The following is a 17,714-nucleotide window of genomic DNA, read 5'->3' on the forward strand; positions in this document are numbered from 1 at the left end:
GAACAGGTGGAAGAGTCAGCGCTACAAACCCAAGCAAGTGCACAACATCCTCTTGTCCTCTTAGTGAATGGACTGTTTAGGGATCAGAGCATTTGGGGAACCTCCATGGTCTGAGTATATCACGAGGGCAGAATGTTGAGAACCAAGGTTCCAGAGCCTAGCAGGTGGGAAGCCAGATGGGAACATTAGCATGTTTTTCCACTTTGACCCTTTGTCTTTCTTGTTGGCAGGAGCCTGAGTCCTCTAGGGGGGAGGAGAGGGACACCTTGATTGACTGAAGAAGAAAGTGAGTGTGAGAGCCTGTCTTTAGTAACAGGTTAGGCAGCCTTTTGTCGAAGCCCAATTGTGGGCTTACTAGATGCCACCCTCTGGGCACCCTCTGCCCCTCTCAGGTCTCACCTAATGGGAGGATTGGTCAGTCCAGTCATTTTACAGCTTCGCTTCGGCGGCTCTGACCACCCTGTTTTGTCTGTTTGGACACAGGAACCCAGTATTCACAGTGAAGCCCAGCCTCAGTAACTGGGCCTGGAGTCAGGGTCTACCCCACTCATTTGCCTTCCTGAGGGCAGCTGACCCTCGTGTCCCCCCAAGAAGCCCTGAGAATTCAGCTTTAAACATTAGGATCAGATGAGAGGACTTCCTGCTCCTGTCAGGAGTCTAGATCTCTCTTAAAGAATCTGTTGTTTATACAGTGCAATCCACCATCTTGGTAACATCACTTCTCTCTGTAATTGTAACATCAGCATTGCGAATTGGGGTGCTGGTCCAGGGTTTCCAGTCTAAAGGAGAGATGTATGACTGGAAGCCAGAAATGGCACAAGATTCATCTAATATGCAGAACAGATTCTGCCTACCTTCTTCAGGTCTTGGTGGGGTTTTTATTTGTTTGTCTGTATGCTTAGGTTTTTATTTGTTTGGTTTGGTTTGGTTTGGTTTTTTGCCTGTGTGGAGTAGGTGCCTTCCAGCGGAACACTCTGGTCTTCACTTAAGGCCTCTTGCCAAGGATCTGTTTTCTGGAGACAAGACCTGGGACCAGATGTGATAGCAGGTACTGAGCTGAAGAAAAGATTATATTTTAATGTTAAAAGAGAGAGCTGCAGGGCAGGTATTCACCCTAAAGTTCCATGGGAAGATGTCACTCTTGTCACTAAAGTTTTTAGGACACACGCCTGAGCACTGACATCTCTAATAATTGAGGCTCAGCCCCCCTCCCCCTTTCCCGAGTACGCTATTTACAGAAACAGACAATAGTGAAAACGCAGAGAAAGGAGATGCTTTTCAATGTGGCCTCATGGAGAAGAGGAACAAATAAGGAGGTCCAGTGTCTTAGCTAGGGTTACTATTGCTGTGATGACACCATGGCCAAAGCAGCTTGGGGAGGAAAGGGTTTATTTGGCTTGTGTTTCCACATCATTATTCATCATTGATGGAAGTCAGGATAGGAACTCGAACCTTGAGGCAGGAGCTGATGCAGAGGCCATGGAGGGGTGTTGCTTACTGATTTGCTCAATGTGGCTTGCTCAGCCTGTTTTCTTATAAAACCCAGGATCATCAGCCCAGGGACAGCACCACCCGCAATGGGCTGGGCCCTCCCCCATCAATCAGTAATTAAGAAAATGCCCTAAACCAGATCATATGGAAGCATTTTCTCACTTGAAGTTCTCTCCTTTCAGATAACTCTAGCTTGTGTCAAGTTGACATAAAACTAGCCAGCACATCTGGTGGCCCCAAGTCTGTCTTCAGGGTACCAATGTGAGGTTAAGGTTTAAGTGGCAGGCAAGAGGTAAATATTAACTATGAAGTCCTGGCCAAGGTATGATCCTGCTTGTCACTGTTTAGACTCTTAATATGCCCTTCAAGGTGGTCTGACAAGGCATCCCCAGAAGACAAACTTCTCTTGATGTACCAGGCTTTAGCCTTTCCTTCCTTGGCATGAGATTCCTGGGAAAAGTTTAATTCTTTGGGGGCTTGTTTCAATAGCCTCATGGCCAGAGGGACACAAAAATCTCTTCAGAATATTTTGTGCCTGCCAGGATGGTTATACTTTCATTTTACCACAAGCACATCTACCAGAGAAGGACATTCTACTGAAATGGACAAGTGGTTGGTGAGTCTCTTTCCACCCAGTGACAGACCAGAGAGCGTGAGAACTTGTAGCCTCTGCTCAGGCCATATTGTCAGCAGCCCCCTTTCACAGGTACAGACAGTCCCCCTACTGTGACATTATCTGTGAGTTTACTTCAAAGTCACACATGATGAACCCTAACTCCATCCCAACCTCCTGTGTGGCAGACAGAGAGCCTGGCCTCTGGCTCTTACTGTGAAAACCCCTCATCCTCAAAAAGTGTAAGAACTTCTTCTGCCAGGTGGCCTCTGATGTCTCTTCAGAGACCCTGCTCTTATGTCTGAATTTGGTACTGGGGTCTGAACTCTCTTTGGAACCCCTGCCATGCTATTTCCTCTTGGTGTGTCTTTCGATGGCATTAATAACTCTTCTTATACACTCATTATTCCCCAGGAATCCACCCTAATTTCTTCTTGAACCCCTCTTCCTGTCTAAAGCCTATCAGATTCACTGGAAGTATGTATCAAAGGACACTGTGGAATGTCTTAACAAAGCAAGAATCTTGCCCTTGAGGGTCTATTGACCCACATAAGCTGATAGAGATCCTGCTCCCTAAATTCCTCCTCACTAGAATATTGCTAGAATCTAGAACCCAAAGTGGCCAGGAAGACTCCTTTTTCCAGTGCCTTCTCTGTCCCTTTGTCCCTGTTCTTTGTGGTCCACTGACCTGGTGGTGGATTGCGTTTGAGGGCTGAAACTCTGCAGTGTACATGGGTCTTCATCTGCAGTTGCTGATCTTTGTGATCCACTGACCTGGTGGTGGATTGTGTTTGAGGGCTGAATCTCTGCAGTGCACGAGGCTCTTCCATCTGCAGTTGCTCAATGTTGCTGACTTCATCAGCTGTGCTTACACGACTTGAGTATCTCCACAATGCTGTCATTTCTTCTGTCCTTGTTTGCCACCAACCAAGCATGGGAAAATGCAACTGTTGTCAATGGGAGGAACCATTGCTTTCTTCAGTGATATGTCTGCTGATAACCCTGGTTTGAGGAAGGACCACGTAAAATGAAATAATACAAAAAGCAGGTTTTTAGGAAATAACATTTTACTATACTTAGAAACATGCATATGTTTCTTATTGATAGTTGCCTGAAATAAGCACCATTAGTTGTTTTAGATTTGTTTATTATTTTATTTTATATGTATGAGTATTTTGTTCTCATGTATGTCTGTGAATCATGTACATGCCCAGTGCCTTCAGAAGTCAGAAGGCAGCACCAGATTCCTTGTCATTGGAGTTATGAATGATTATAAGGTGCCAAGTGGGTGCTGGGAATTGAATCCTGGTCCTCTGCAAGAACAACGAGGGCTCTTAACCACCGAGCCATCTCTCCAACCCAATAAGCCTTATTACTGACAGTCTTTGGCTCTCATCCTCAGTGGCTCCTTAACTGTAGCAACTAGGGCCACCTACTCTCTGCCACTATGGGTTCCCTTGCTTAGCATTTCATGCCAACCTGGATAGCTGGACTTCAGTCATTGCCCTACCACTGACCCTTAAATGGAATTGCCCATGAAAACAAAGAAATGCACATTTCTATTAAATTTAACCACATATAAAGAACAAGACATATACACAAGCAGTCCTGGTCAAGGTGTGTTCCCTCACATCATTGTTTCAGCTGTCCTTTGAGGCAACTTGATAGGGAACATGTCATTCATTCATTCTACAGGTGTTTGAGCATTTGCTTTGAGTTGAAGGTGTACTCAAAGACAGGGCTACAAAGACAAATAAACCATGGTTCTTGTGGTCCCTACCCTTCAAAACAACTTTGTAAGCAAAGTTATTGTGGTTTGAATGAAAATGGCCTCCATAAACTCACAAGGAGTGACACATATTAGGAGGTGTGACTTTGTTGGAGGAAGTGTGTCACTGGGGGTGGGCTTTGAGGTTTCAGAAGTTCAATCCAGGCCCAGTAGTTCACTCTTTCTTCCTGCTGCCTGCTGATCCAGATGTAGAACTCTTGCCTCCTCCAGCACCATGTCTGCCTATATGCCTCCATGCTTCCTGCCATGATGATAATAGATTAAACTTCTGAACTGTAAGCCAGCCCCAATTAAATGTTTCCTTTATAAGAGTTTTCATGGTCATGGTGTCTCTTCACAGCAATAAAACCCCTAACTAACACAAAAGTGGTGCATGGTAACTACATCCAGCTATAAATAATTGGTTCTCTTACACATGGCAAATGTTTCTGGATAGGTCTGTGGAAATGAACCTTCCCCAGGGCTGGAGAGGTGGCTTAAAGGTCAACAGCACTTGATACTATTGCAGAGAATCTGGGTTTGGTTGCATCCATCCCCTAAGCTCTTTAATCCAAAGCCATTGTGAGTTCGTGTCTCTTAGGGTAGCTGTTGGCTGTTCATGAGGCCTGTTCTCTATTAGAAGAGGCTGTTTCTTCCATCTTTGTGGGTAGAAGGAAAAGGATAAGAGAAAGTCAGTTGAATTAAATCTCTCTGTAAGTGGCCTGTTCCTCAGCAGACAGGAAAAGAAGCCCGAGTGACCCACAGCTGTGCTGGGGCTGCTCCCACCTGCAGGCCTGGCCCTGCCCCAGCTCTGGAGCAAGGCCGGAAGTCTTTAAGTACCTTTGGAACCCGATCCAATGAGGCTTACAGTCATTGCCTTGCTTGCCTTCCTCATAAGTGAGTCATTTCCCCAGTTCTGAGTTCAGAATTCCATGGCTTCCCCAGCTCGTCTCTCTCTGCTGGTCTGGCCTAAAAATCCGTTTGTATTATCAACCAGGCTTCTGTGTCCCCCCAGCCTCCTGCCACCTCCACCTCATGTTTGGAGCTGAGCCTTTCTGTAAAGTGCTTCCCAGTACAAGCCTGGAATGCTTAATCCCAATCTCTGGTGACTTCTCCAGCCACCGTTCTTGAAAAGTGGCTTGGGGGAGGGCATCATATTCTTGCCAGTCCTTCTCCAGATGCTGAAGTTCTTCTGTCCCCAGCTGATCTCTGACTAGACAAGGAAGGGCACAGTCCCCCATTAAGATTTAAAGACTGCAGCCCTACTAGGCACTCAGCTCCTTGAAGGTCGAGACTACATTCCAGAAGGCAGACGGCCCTGTCTCATGTATACCACCGAAAGAATAGCAGATGAACAGAATGAAAAGATATGTGCTCAACCTTACAGCTCAGCTGTCCTAGGATGAGGCAACAGAATGACCTGGCCTTAGACTATTCACTCTTGAAAATCATATCCTTCTCTTAAATTCTTCCCTTTCTGATAGCAGCTTCTATAGCAGAGCCTGATGTCTCAGCTGGGGTTTCTATTGCTGTGAAAAGACATCATGACCATGGTAACTCTTATAAAGGAAAGCATTTAACTGGAGGCTACCTTACAGCCCAGAGGTTTAGTTCATTGTCATCATGGCTAGAAGCATGGTGGCATGCAGGCAGATGTGGTGCTGGAGAGATAGCTGGGAGATCTACATCTGGATTGGCAGGCAGCAGGAAGAAAGAGTGATACCAGGCCGGGCTTGAGCATCTGAAACTGAAAAGCTCAGCCCCAGTGGCATACTTCCTCCAATAAGGCCACACCTACTCCAGCAAGGTCACACCCCTAATAGTGCCACTCCCTATGAGCCTGTGGGGGCCATTTTCATTCAGACCACCCCACCTAGAGAGCCACATCTCAGTCCAGCTCCTCTGAGCATCTTCATTTGCCCCAAAATCTCAGCCCCACACTACTGTCCTTTCTTCCCTACTTCGACCAGTCTCTTCCAGCACCATGTTCTATGGATTGGTCTGTCCCCATAGAGGGGCATGTCTGTGATGGTTAGTCTTCATGATTTGACACAAATTAGTCATCTGGGAAGAGGGGACTTTGACTGAGGAATAGCCTCCATCCATTGGCCTGTGGTCATGTCTATCAGGCATTTCCTTGATTTAATGACTGGTGCCATGCATGGGCAGGTGACCTTGGGATGTATAAGAAAGGTTGTATAAGTAAGCTGTGCAAGTCATGAGGAGCAAGCCCATGAGAAGCTTTCCTCTACAGTTCCTGCCTGTGCTTTTGCTTGAATTTCTGCCCTGACACCCCTAATGATGTACTAGAAGTGAAAGATGAAATAACCCTTTTCTTCCCCTAAGTTGCTTTCAGTCATGGTGTTTATCACAACATAGACGGCACACCAGGACAGTGTCCTACCGTATGAGTTTTAGAGTCCAACTCTCCAGGCCCTTCATTCATCAGAGCCTCTGTGCATGTACTTGAACCATCTATATGTGCCACCTCCAGGGCCAGCCTTGAGCCTCAGCATCTAGGATGATAGAAAGAGCTTCACAAACAGCCCTTCTACCTAATTCCATAGGAGAATCTCTGTATTCAGGCCCTGCCTCTGAGCCAGCTGTCCCCCCACATACCCGCCCCCCACACACAAACATATTTCTTGCTGAGAGGTGGGGACCTAAAACCACTTTGATGGAACTTAGCACTCCCCTTGGTTCTCTAATGCTATAATGAAAAGCCCTGCATCATGGCTAAGAAGGGGTAGGAAAGGAAGAAGGCCCCCAAACACTGAACCTCTCTCACCATACTAGTCTCTGTTCTCACAGAATTCTGATCCAGAGAAGGAAGGGCTGCGACCATCATGGCTAAATCCAGCAGGAGCAGGAGGAAAAGCCGGTCAGAGGGAATGGAGACCTGGGAATGGGGCTAGCAAGGGTTTCTGAGGGAAAGCTGGAAATAGACAGCACAGGCTGCAGTTCTTCTTTACTCAAGAAATAGTGTTGGGGTCTAAAGAAATGCTCAGTTGCTTAAGTGAGTTCAATCCCCAGAACCATGTTTAAAAAAAAAAGAAAGAAAGAAAGAAAGAAAAGAAAAGAAAAGAAAAGAAAAGAAAAGAAAAGGGGAAAAAATCCAGGCATGGTAGCATTTGCTTGTAATATCAGTGCAAGGAATGTGGAGACAGGAGGATCTCCGGCATCCACAGTCAGTCTAGCCTGCTGGTGTTCTAGGCCAGTGAGAGGTTCTGTCTGAAAAAATAAAATAAGTGGCTGGGTGGTGGTGATGCACGCCATTAATCCCAGTACTTGAGAGGCAGAGCCAGGCGGATCTCTGTGAGTTCGAGGCCAGCCTGGTCTACAGAGAGATCCAGGACAGGCACCAAAACAACACAGAGAAACCCTGTCTCAAAAAAATAAAATTAAATAAATAAAGTGCACAGTGTGTGTGAAATGATATCCCAGTCTGTCCTTTGTCCTTCACAAGTATACACGCATATGTACATGTGAACCCACACATCAGAGCACCCCCACACTGTCTCTGTGTCTGTCTCTGTCTCTCTATCTCTGTCTCACTCTCTGTCTCTCTCTGTCTCTCTCTGTCTCTCTCTGTCTCTCTCTCTCTCTCTCTCTCTCTCTCTCTCTCTCTGTGTGTGTGTGTGTGTGTGTGTGTGTGTGTCTGTCTGTCTGTCTGAGAAGCCATACACTCCAATAGAGCAAACATTCACATTCCTTTGGTAGAGCTACTCTATTACAGAATATCTCAGGTACCAGAGATCTTGCATTTCCATCCACAGCACCTTCATGTACTACGCTCTTCATGAGTTGAACCAAGGCCTCTCTGTGTCATAAACTGTTAGACAGTCTCTTAGCTCTTCCTTCTGTACTTCCATGATGCCTCCACACAGCTTGTGGGGAACTCAGGTCACCCTCAGGAAGGCTAATCATCCTCCAGTTTATAACCCTCTGCTGAAGCAACCAAAATCCCATTTCTCTTTAAATGTCCCTGTGGGGCTAAGTAGAGTGTCTGATAGGAAGATACAGTTGTGAGTTCAGAAGCCTGTTTCAAGACATTAAAGCACATCAATGTCTTCAAGTCATTTACTTATGCTCTGTCCTAAAGAGAAACATCTCCCAGCCTCACTTCATCAGATCCCTCCAGCTTTGAACCCTTGACAACTGAGGGTAGCCCCCACCATGTAACCTCCCTCCCAAACTCCATGCCTGCACACACTTATCATCTCTAACACCCTTTGCCGTGGGGGCTGGCTTTTTTTTTACATGCAAATTTCACATAAAATCCTTCAAATGAAAACAGGTACTTTTCATTTTGCTCCCATAAACAGACACTTTCTAAATATTTAGACATCTGTATATAATGCCCTTAAACTGTTTGTTCTGAAGCATAAATAGGTATCTACATGTTTGAGTTACTGTCTGATGTGTTTCTCATTTAAGGAGAAAACATAAAAAATAATTGGAATAACCACAGCCAGGAACAATGCTTACCCAGCATGTCAGTGTCTGTTATTATGTCTGAAAGGAAAAGCTCAGGAAAGGAACCACAACACATGCTGATTAACCCTTTTCAGTTTTCAAGCAGCTTTGAACCAGGGCACCAGCTACATGCTCCATTTCAGAGTCCAGTGTGCTTGGGGCAGTTGACTGGCTTCCATTCCTCATCCTCACTTTGTTATTGAAGGGGATAGATTCTTCTTCTACTTCCAATGTGAGAAAAGTACGTCCCTTCTTTCAGTCCACTATTTTCCTCCCAAAGTGAAGAAGAGTTGAGGAACAAGGACAGAAGCCCTGTAGACTCGCCCCTCTGACTGTCAATTCTTACAGTCTCCACTAGGCAGGCTTGTGTTTTCCCAGCCATTTTACAGGGGTCAAGAAGTCTAGTTCGGGAGAAAAAGAAGATTTAGGACCCAGAATAGAGAGATCAAAGCCATTTTCTCTACCATTGGGTTTATACTAAATTTCTCTTTTTTTATCACTCTGACTGTAGTGGGCTTTTGTTTGTTTATTTTAATATACATGTATATGCATGTCTTTCCTCTGTCTGTGCGTACTTCATGGATGTGGAGGTCAGAGGTTGATATCAGGTACCCACCTCCATCACTCTACTCTTACTCTTTGGAAACCGGTTCCTCTCACTGCACCAATAGCTCATCATTTGGCTGGACTGGTAGGCCAATGAGATACAGAGATCCACTTCTGTATCTGTGTATGTCTGTGTCTTCCCTTCCAGCTCCGGATGATAGGCGTAAACTGCAGCTCCAGGCTTTTATGTGCTCCTGGGGATCTGAACTTAGGTCACCACAACTGCTCAGCAAGCATTTTACAGACATAGCCTTCTGCCCAGCCACTTTGTAGCTGTCTTAAATGGCTGGATTTTAGTATTATACGGTGGGATAAGTTTTACATCTAAATTTTTACTATCAGACAGGATACCCCTGACTCCTTGAAGCTCCTTCAGGGAGCGGGCAAAATGTTAAGTTTTACTCCATCCCCGTGGGGAAGCCTGCACAGGTTATTATTCATGACTTGCTTCTGGGAAATCGAATTCATCTCTCCCTGTTGCATTCTTTCAACAGCTGAAGAGTTATTCAACCCCTGCCTAGACCTCCCAGCTGTGGGGAATTCTCTACCATAGGAGTCAATCTCTTCCACTCTTTCACCACTAGCTCTGGCTAGTAGAACTATTTTGCTATTGTTGTTATGTTTGTTTTTTTTTGTTGTTGTTGTTGTTGTTTTTTCTTTGTTTAAACAAGGTCTCATGTACCCAAGGCTAGCCTTGATCTCACTGGGTAGCTAAGGATATCTTGAGCTCCTGATACCCCTGCCTTCACCTCAAGTGCTGGCATTACAGGTGTGTACCACTATACCTGGTTTATGCAGTGCTAGGGAACCAATCCAGAGATTCGTGCATGCTTGACAAGTACACTAGCCACTGAGCTATATTCCTGTAACAGCACTATTCTTTGTGATAGGGTGAGATTCCCGGTAACATCTGCCCATTGGCCCCACTCATTCGCTGTTTGACTTACAAAGTGGATAATGAAACACCAGTTTTCTAAGGTACTCTACTGTGTGCTAAAATGGAAACAGAAGTAAGGAAGGCACCATTTCTGCAGAGTCAGTGAGAAAAATAAGATAAAACCCAGTAATTTTGGCTTCACATGATGGCCACTGTGACAAAGACGGTAAGGACCCAGCACACAGACCCATTTTCTTATAAGAAGAGGCTAGCTCCTGAGCCCTGGAGAACAAAAGTACCACAAAATCTCGCTTCCTTAGCGTAGTCTTGGATCATCTTTGGAAGTGGGGAGCAGCAGAGACCATTTCCACAATGCAGTATAGGTTCAGGACCTACACTGTGGAGTTCTGTGGAGATCCCAGGATCCATGAACACCCACATATTCAGAGTAGAGGAGTGGGTTTCCCTAGCCTATGGCTGAGCAGCTCCAGGATGGGTAGGGATGGGCAAACTCATACACTCTTCCTCCTCTTTCTTCTCCTCTTCCTCCTTCTCCCCCTTTCTCAGTGAAGCAGCCAGAGGGACCCTTCTTGGATGTTAGATCATTCCACTGCTCATTATAGAACCCTCTAGAAGCTGAAGAGAACCCAGAAAAAAAACCAAGTGCTCTGAGGCCAGGAAGGCTGGTATAAGCCTGCCTTCCCGATCTGTCTTCATCTGTCTTCTTCTACTATTACAATATAAAACTAGATTGGTAAGTTACACAGAAAGGGGTTTATATTGGTTCTAGAGTTATGATTCTAGAGTTCTAAATTTGATAGGCTTTGGTCTCAGAGTCCCAAGGTGTCATAGGACATCACATGGTAACAATCAGGGAGCACATATATGTGCCCATTCATATTCTCTCTCTCTCTCTCTCTCTCTCTCTCTCTCTCTCTCTCTCTCTCTCTCTCTCATGTTCAGTCTCTCAAACTTTAAAATCTAACAGCTAATTCAAACTAAAACCAGAAACAAACAAATAAAATATTGTACAGGCCGACTAGGAATATCTTCATCCCAGTAATTGCCATGGGCTACCACTGAAGACCTTGGATAGTCATTATCAGGCCATACAACACCTCTGTAAAAACTTTAAAAAGTGTCACCTCTAACAAATGCACCCTCTGGATACACAGTTCAAAGAGCAAGGAAGGCCTGCGGCTCAGTGCCCCCAACTTCTTTCATCTGCAGCTTTGTATAACACACAAACTACCCAACCATTTCTCTCCATGCCTCTCTGAGTCATGTTGATACCGACCACCTCCAGTCCCTATCATCGGCCCTAATGCGCACAGGGCCATGGACTCTGGTTTTGTTGTCAATCATGTAATTATTTAGACAGTGGCTGTCTTTCCAACTGGGTGATATGTTGGAGGAGGGTGCAACTGTCCTCACTGATGAGCAGTTAGGCACACAGAAAGTGTCTGATGTAATAACCAGTTAAAACAGCACTGCTTTGTTTTGGCTCCTTCTCTCAAATTTGAGATGGTCCCAAACCTGAAGCCATTTTATTCCATGGTTTGGGCTCCCTGACCATCTTGACACTAATATGTTCTCTTCTTCATCCTGTTATACCCAGGTTCTGGGCCCCTTGTCATCCCAGTTAGCACCTTTGGGATTCAGTTTAGCTCATCAGTGGTATTTGAAAAATGTTTTGACTCTTCAGTGTGCAGCACTGACTAGCAGAGGAATGGAAACTTGGCCTTATGCTATCAGGTATGTGGAAACAGAACTTTGGTTAGAACATTTGTCCCATTTCATCAGAAATGAGGACTCCTGGAGATGAGATCGCTGGTCTAACCAAAGTTGCATTGCATAAGCGGAGGAACTGGGACTCAAACTTCGATTGTTCTGCCTCCCTGAAGCCATGGTCTTTCCATTATGGCCCATCTCTGTGTTCCATCGAATTAGATTTACATGCCAAGTCAGGGACCATCCTGGGTCCAGACATCTCAAGCATGAGTGAGCTGGGACTGTGGAGGCAAGAGAGGTCAGAGGCAGGAGTTAGATCCACTGAGAGCCCAGCCCCAGCCACTCCACTGAAAAACCAAGCACCAGCCTCACAGAGGAGAAAATGGCTGAGGCTGGGGACCGCTGAAAGGATGTTTATCAGGACAACCCGGAGGAGATTAAATCCTGCTACTCAGGACGCCCCTGAGGCTGCACTGCTGTTTACTGCCAGAGCAGCGAAAAGCCAAATAGAAACTTGTTTTTCCTCTTTTCCTGGTAATAGCTTTTGGCATTCATCTCAGGACAAAGAGAAAAGGTTACAGACCTGGGCCAACTGCCATCTCACTCCATCCTCTAAATAAAAGAAACATAACTCCCCAAATGAGCCAGTGGAAGGCCGAACTTCTTAACTTTTAAATCTCAGAGACTTTGGGGGTCACCAATAACTAGATGGATTATTTGAGTTTGGTGTGATCTTCAGAATCTATAGTGTTGTAAGGGACACTTCAAGGCAGCTGGAAAAGATGAACGAGGCCAGTTATCTGTGAACAACATCCTCAAACCTCAGCTGGAAAAAAAATCAAACTAATATTTGCAGAACCAAAGAACACATCACCTGTTGACTCTAGTCTTATTTTTATCTTTGAAATGTACAATTAAGACAGGCACATTAGAAAGAATTAGAGGGAAATTTTACAGAAGCAGATTTTTAAAATCACATGGATAGGGTTTGCCTCTGGCTCATCATCTGGTCCAGATGCTCTGTGTTTGTTTGTACTTCTGCCTCATCTTGTCGAGCTGCTATGTGCGTGCAACTGGATTATAATCACCCTAATGACTATCCGACTCAGTGCTTCCGGTGAACACCATGTCAGAAACTTCGAAAATATGATCTCAGGCCTGGAAAGGTGACTCGGTGGTTTAGAGCACTTGTTCTTACAAAGGACCTGGGTTCAATTCCAGGCACTCATATGGTGGCTCACAACCGTCTGTAATGGTAGTTGCAGGGGATTCAATGGCCTCTTCTGACTTTTGAGGGCATTAGGCATGCATCTGGTGCACCTATATATATGCAGCCAAAACATGCAGCACATAAAGTGAAATAATCTAAACAAAAGAGAAAGAAAATACTACAGCACCTGCCACCATAGGGAACTGTCTAATGTAGTTTTAATTGTTCGTTGGCTGTGGCATTTAAGTTGTTTTTTATTAAGGTATAAGATAGCTATTATTAATTAATATATTGCTACTAAATTAATTATTTAAATGTAGTTGTTCTTAAATTCAAAGATATTGAATGCAAGAGGCCTTATTTTGTAGGGAACTGCAAATTATACAGTATACTGATTAAATAAGAATTAACTACTTGATTCTTAGCATTAGCAGAGAATGTTAGAATTAGCTAACTCAAATTCTAATTATGAGGTTCTCCTTTAAGTCTATGGTGAGCATACTCAGTTGTGGGAAAGGCTCTGTGCATAGAAGTGGCTGGCCAGGTCCACCTTAGTGACCAAGACACATTCCTGTCAGCCACTTCCCCACAGAATGAGAAAAAAGGAGGTTCTTCCTTTCCTAGAAGAGTATCACTCTTCTCCTAGTCTAAGAGAGCAATTATGAAGTCACTTAATTTGTATCTAATCATTTAATAAATATTTATTGAGGGTTTCCCACATGTCAAACACTTCCTGAGGCAATGGATTGGAGTGAAGAACCCCACATACACCTCAGCCTCCAGGGATCTTTCAGGATTCCAATGTAGGCATGTTTTGGAAAACAAAAGACATGTATGTGGAGATCTTACACAGACTCCAAGGAAAGAGGAAGGACCCCAGAGCTGAGATGAGACAGTGGGGTCAGTCACTCAAAAGTCTATGGAAGATACATTAAGCAGGAGACAGTATCCACAGGGCTGAGGAGTCAGAGAGGCAATGCAAGGGTGACCCCAGCCTGGCTCTCTCTTGTGCACTTCGTACTAAAGCTTCATGTGGGTGACACACTGCCCTTCTGACTAAGGAAGCATAGGATGTCCTAGGACTAAGGAATCACAGATATCACATCCCTGTGGACTATCTAGAGATGCCCTGCAGCCCTGTTTCCCAGAGTGTGTGCCGAGGAACACTGCTTCCTTGAGTCGTAAAGGCTCATACTGGGATAAAAAGACTTCTCTGTCAAAATACATCCCAGATACACAAGGTTAAATAAAGATGAGTACATGTCTTTGTAGCTAGAGTTTTCCTGCCTTGCCGAAAGTCAGGACAAATCTTTGTCACCTGCCAGTCCCACAGCCGCTCAGACCCAACCAAGTAAACACAGAGACTTATATTGCTTACAAACTGTATGGCCATGGCAGGCTTCTTGCTAACTATTCTTATGTCTTAAATTAACCCATTTTTATAAATCTATACCTTGCCACGTCGCTTGTGGCTTGCCGGCGTCGTCTTTACATGCTGCTTGTCCTGGCGGTGGCTGCAGTGTCTCCCCTCCTTCTTCCTGTTTCCCCAATTCTCCTCTCTCTTTGTCCCGCCTATACTTCCTGCCTGGTCACTGGCCATCAGTGTTTTATTTATATAGAACGATATCCACAGCATGTCTTCCCCGGGTGCTGTTTAGTGTGCTTCCCAGGCACAACATCATGGTCGTTCTCTAGGTGGCTTGGTACATGGCAAGGTTTCTAAGCGCTGTGCCACAAAAGGCGTTCCCTGAGAGATACCTAATGACACTAAGCTTCAATGGGAACCATTTTCTTCGGGAAGTTCAGACGACCAGTCCTGATTTTGTTGCTAATGGAGACACTGAGGCTGGGGAGGGGGAAAGAACATGGAGAAGAAGAAAAGCAACCAAATCTGATCCTCGGGTCTGTTCAAGTGTGATTTGGTGTCTCGCAGCCCTGTTACCCTTTGAATGTAAAGTCTCCCTCCCCTACAGGCTCATGTGTTTGAACTTGTCCCTGATGGGTGTCATGATTTTAAGAGATTAGGGACCCTTCAGGAGGTAGGGCCCTGCTGAAAGAGGTAGATCTTCCAGAGGTGATCCTTGAAGGTGAAAGCTTGGGCTTCAGTTCACCCCAACTCTCTGCTTTCTGATCTCTCCATATATCTGGTAGCTGGTCAGAGTGATTAGGAAACTTATTAATACAGTCACCAAGCTAATGTCACCATAAGTTATTTTTCAGCCTGTCCTGGAACCTACAGTATGTTACCTGTTAAGCCCACAACTGCCCTGAAAAGAGGTGGTCTGGTGGCAATGTTTCCACCTGGCTTTAGGTCTATGCCTTGTTATGGGCACCTTTTTCCAAATCCTGCCTATCCTTGCTGGAAGGTTCTGTATTCCATCTTACCCTTCCTTGATGGGCATGCTCTTCTGATACCTTTATCACTAGTCCTTGTGATGAATGGGCCCTGGATTCAGGAGAGGCTAAGTAAAAGTGAGCTTAACAACTGCCCCATCTCAGCCCTGTAGCCAGTTTAGAAATGTCCATCTGTCCTCTACGCAAAGTTTTCCAAAAATGTGGCACTCACGGGCTCAGCCCCTCTGGGTCTGGATAGCTTCCCAGAAACAGTTATCCAGGCCCTATCCAGAAGCCCAGCAAGAGCCCATATCCAGAATCCACAGTCTTTGGGCTTTAGGGCAGGTAGCTGCTGGGCAAAAGCAGTTAGCTTCAGAGGCTACCTCTCCCAGACTCTTCTCTTTCCCTCCAGCTACACTATAGAGGTGACTGGAACCTACCCTGGGGGCTCAGTGCTGGCAGCCAACAGCCATCATGTTTGACTTGAGCAGCAAAGAGTTTCAAGATGATTTGTCTAAAGAGAAGCAGCTATGGATGTGCCTTTGATTGCTCTTAATTCTCATAATGAGAAAATCTATAAAAAGCACCAGGAGGAAGAGGGATTTTTATTGTCTTTCTTTCTCTCTTTAATGACAACAGGGAGACATAATGAGGAGAGAAGAGGGCTTTCTTGTGGGTGCCGGGGTCTATCTCCCACAAGGAGGGCCTGGCTTGCTCCCAGCTCCCAAAGAAGGAGCGCGTGAGAAAATGAGCCATCGGGAACAATAAAACTTCCAGGGACGAACATGTGTCTTTGCAGGAAAAACAGGAGCAGCTGACGGAACAGAGGGATCTTGATGAGATCAAGATTTGTGTGTGGCTCCAGCCGCAGACCTCAGGACAGGCAAGGCAGGCGACCGCTTCAGAGGTGGAATCTCTGGGAGGAAACACGCGAAGCTAGCTCACAGCCATGCTCGACTTGCACTGTGGCTTATTCTTAACTTTCAAACTGTGAGAAGTGTGGGACATTCCAGCAGGGCAAGGGGAGGGCAAAGAGGCAAGTGTGAGCTCTGCCCCTCCATTTGTTAGTCCGTCAGAAGCAAAATGGCCACCTCAAAACCCCTGACCCTGATTAGGGGTATAAATTTTTGAGTGCATATAGACTCTTACTTCCCTGACCTCCTGGGCCCTCTATGTATCATCCTAGAACAAGATAACACTGATAAATTAGCTACCACAGGCCCAGGAGAAAGCATCTACCGTTTAGGCCTAGCCTTCTACTTGAGAGCCTTGTCTTGGGCCTGGCCTTCAAGGGCATTTCAAGCCAAGGAAATCAGCTGCTATCGGTGGGTGTATGATTATGTGGGATATTAGACCTGAAAGGTGTCTCAGGATAATTCTTTTGAGCAATTATCAGAAGATGAAATGGAAGCTGGACAGGGAAAGTGACTCTGTCAGGATCATTTGGATGATTAAGCCCAAAGTCAGATGTTTTGAATCCTGTGGTAGCTCTCTTTCCAGGGCTTATGACAGACCAGGACCAGGTATGAACAGAGAGACGTATCAAAGAAGTAGGCTATAATGCCAGTGAAGGAATAAACTTGACAGAGTGAGGACAAGCAGGCAAAGAACAAAAGCTTCCCTCTTCCATGTCCTTTATATAGGGTGCCACTAGACAGTGTGGTCCAGGTTAAAGGTGGATCTTCCCACCTCAAAAGATTCAGATTAAAAATGAATCTTCCCACTTAAATGATTTAATTGAGAAAAATACCTCCCTAGTGTACCTACCTACTTGAGTTTTAGTTCATTCCAGATGTAGTCAAGTTGACAACCAAGAAATAGTTATTACACATGTACTCAAACAGAGTCTGTCATCAAAGCTGGCCTCTGTGTCTGATAGTCAGATCCACTTCAGGTGACATCTTCTGAGCAAGATGACAGAAAATGAGGCAGACATTAACATCATTTGTTGGAGGGGTCATTGGCTTCCTGATGTGCTATTTCCCTCAAATATTCCCTTTATGATGCAGCTTCCAGGTATAAGCCTTCAAAAGTTCTTCACTGTCTAGCATACAAAGATCCAGGACAATCTAGGTTTGGTTAAGAAAGTATTATGGGAATAAAAGATTGTAAAACCCGACTTGGGGTTTCCATGAGTATGAGAAGAGTGGAAGGGATGAAGATCTTTCTGGAAAGCCACAATCCAAGGCACAGAGAAAAATGAAATAGTTATTGCTGACCTGGAGGAAGGAGTCCTTCACCCCTGCAACTGGGCAGAGATTGAGAAAAGGGCTGGAAGATGCTGACCATCACATGTTCTGGAAGAATGGCATACCCTTTCTACCTTCCAACCTCAGACATACATCCTCTCATTGGCAAGCTCACACAAAACTCCGGGGGAAGACTATTTTCGGAAAGTCAGGCTATCCTTCAAAGGGCTTGGAGACAATGCTATCATGGTGACAATAACCAGTGCGACATAGTTGGGATGCTGGAGACCAGCTTTTAAAGACATTTATAGCTCAGATACTCCAGTCTGACAACCCTGCCTATAGGGTCAAAGAAGCATGGCACTTCATGCCAACAGCCGTCTGCATTCTGAGATAACTACAGATGTCCATAGGACAAC

The 17,714-nt window shown here is 45.2% G+C and overlaps 1 long non-coding RNA gene across 1 annotated transcript; it reads right to left on the bottom strand.

The window, feature by feature from the left end:
• Window positions 1–876: 876 nt before the first annotated feature.
• Window positions 877–17,473, bottom strand: LOC143272355 (uncharacterized). Its single transcript, XR_013049857.1, has 3 exons — window positions 17,326–17,473; window positions 2,793–3,106; window positions 877–1,056 (listed from the first exon to the last, which is right to left on the bottom strand). It is a non-coding gene; the product is annotated as an uncharacterized LOC143272355 (long non-coding RNA).
• Window positions 17,474–17,714: the final 241 nt, after the last annotated feature.

The sequence above is a fragment of the Peromyscus maniculatus genome, chromosome 1, assembly GCF_049852395.1.
Source record: "Peromyscus maniculatus bairdii isolate BWxNUB_F1_BW_parent chromosome 1, HU_Pman_BW_mat_3.1, whole genome shotgun sequence".
NCBI classification, from domain to species: domain Eukaryota; kingdom Metazoa; phylum Chordata; class Mammalia; order Rodentia; family Cricetidae; genus Peromyscus; species Peromyscus maniculatus.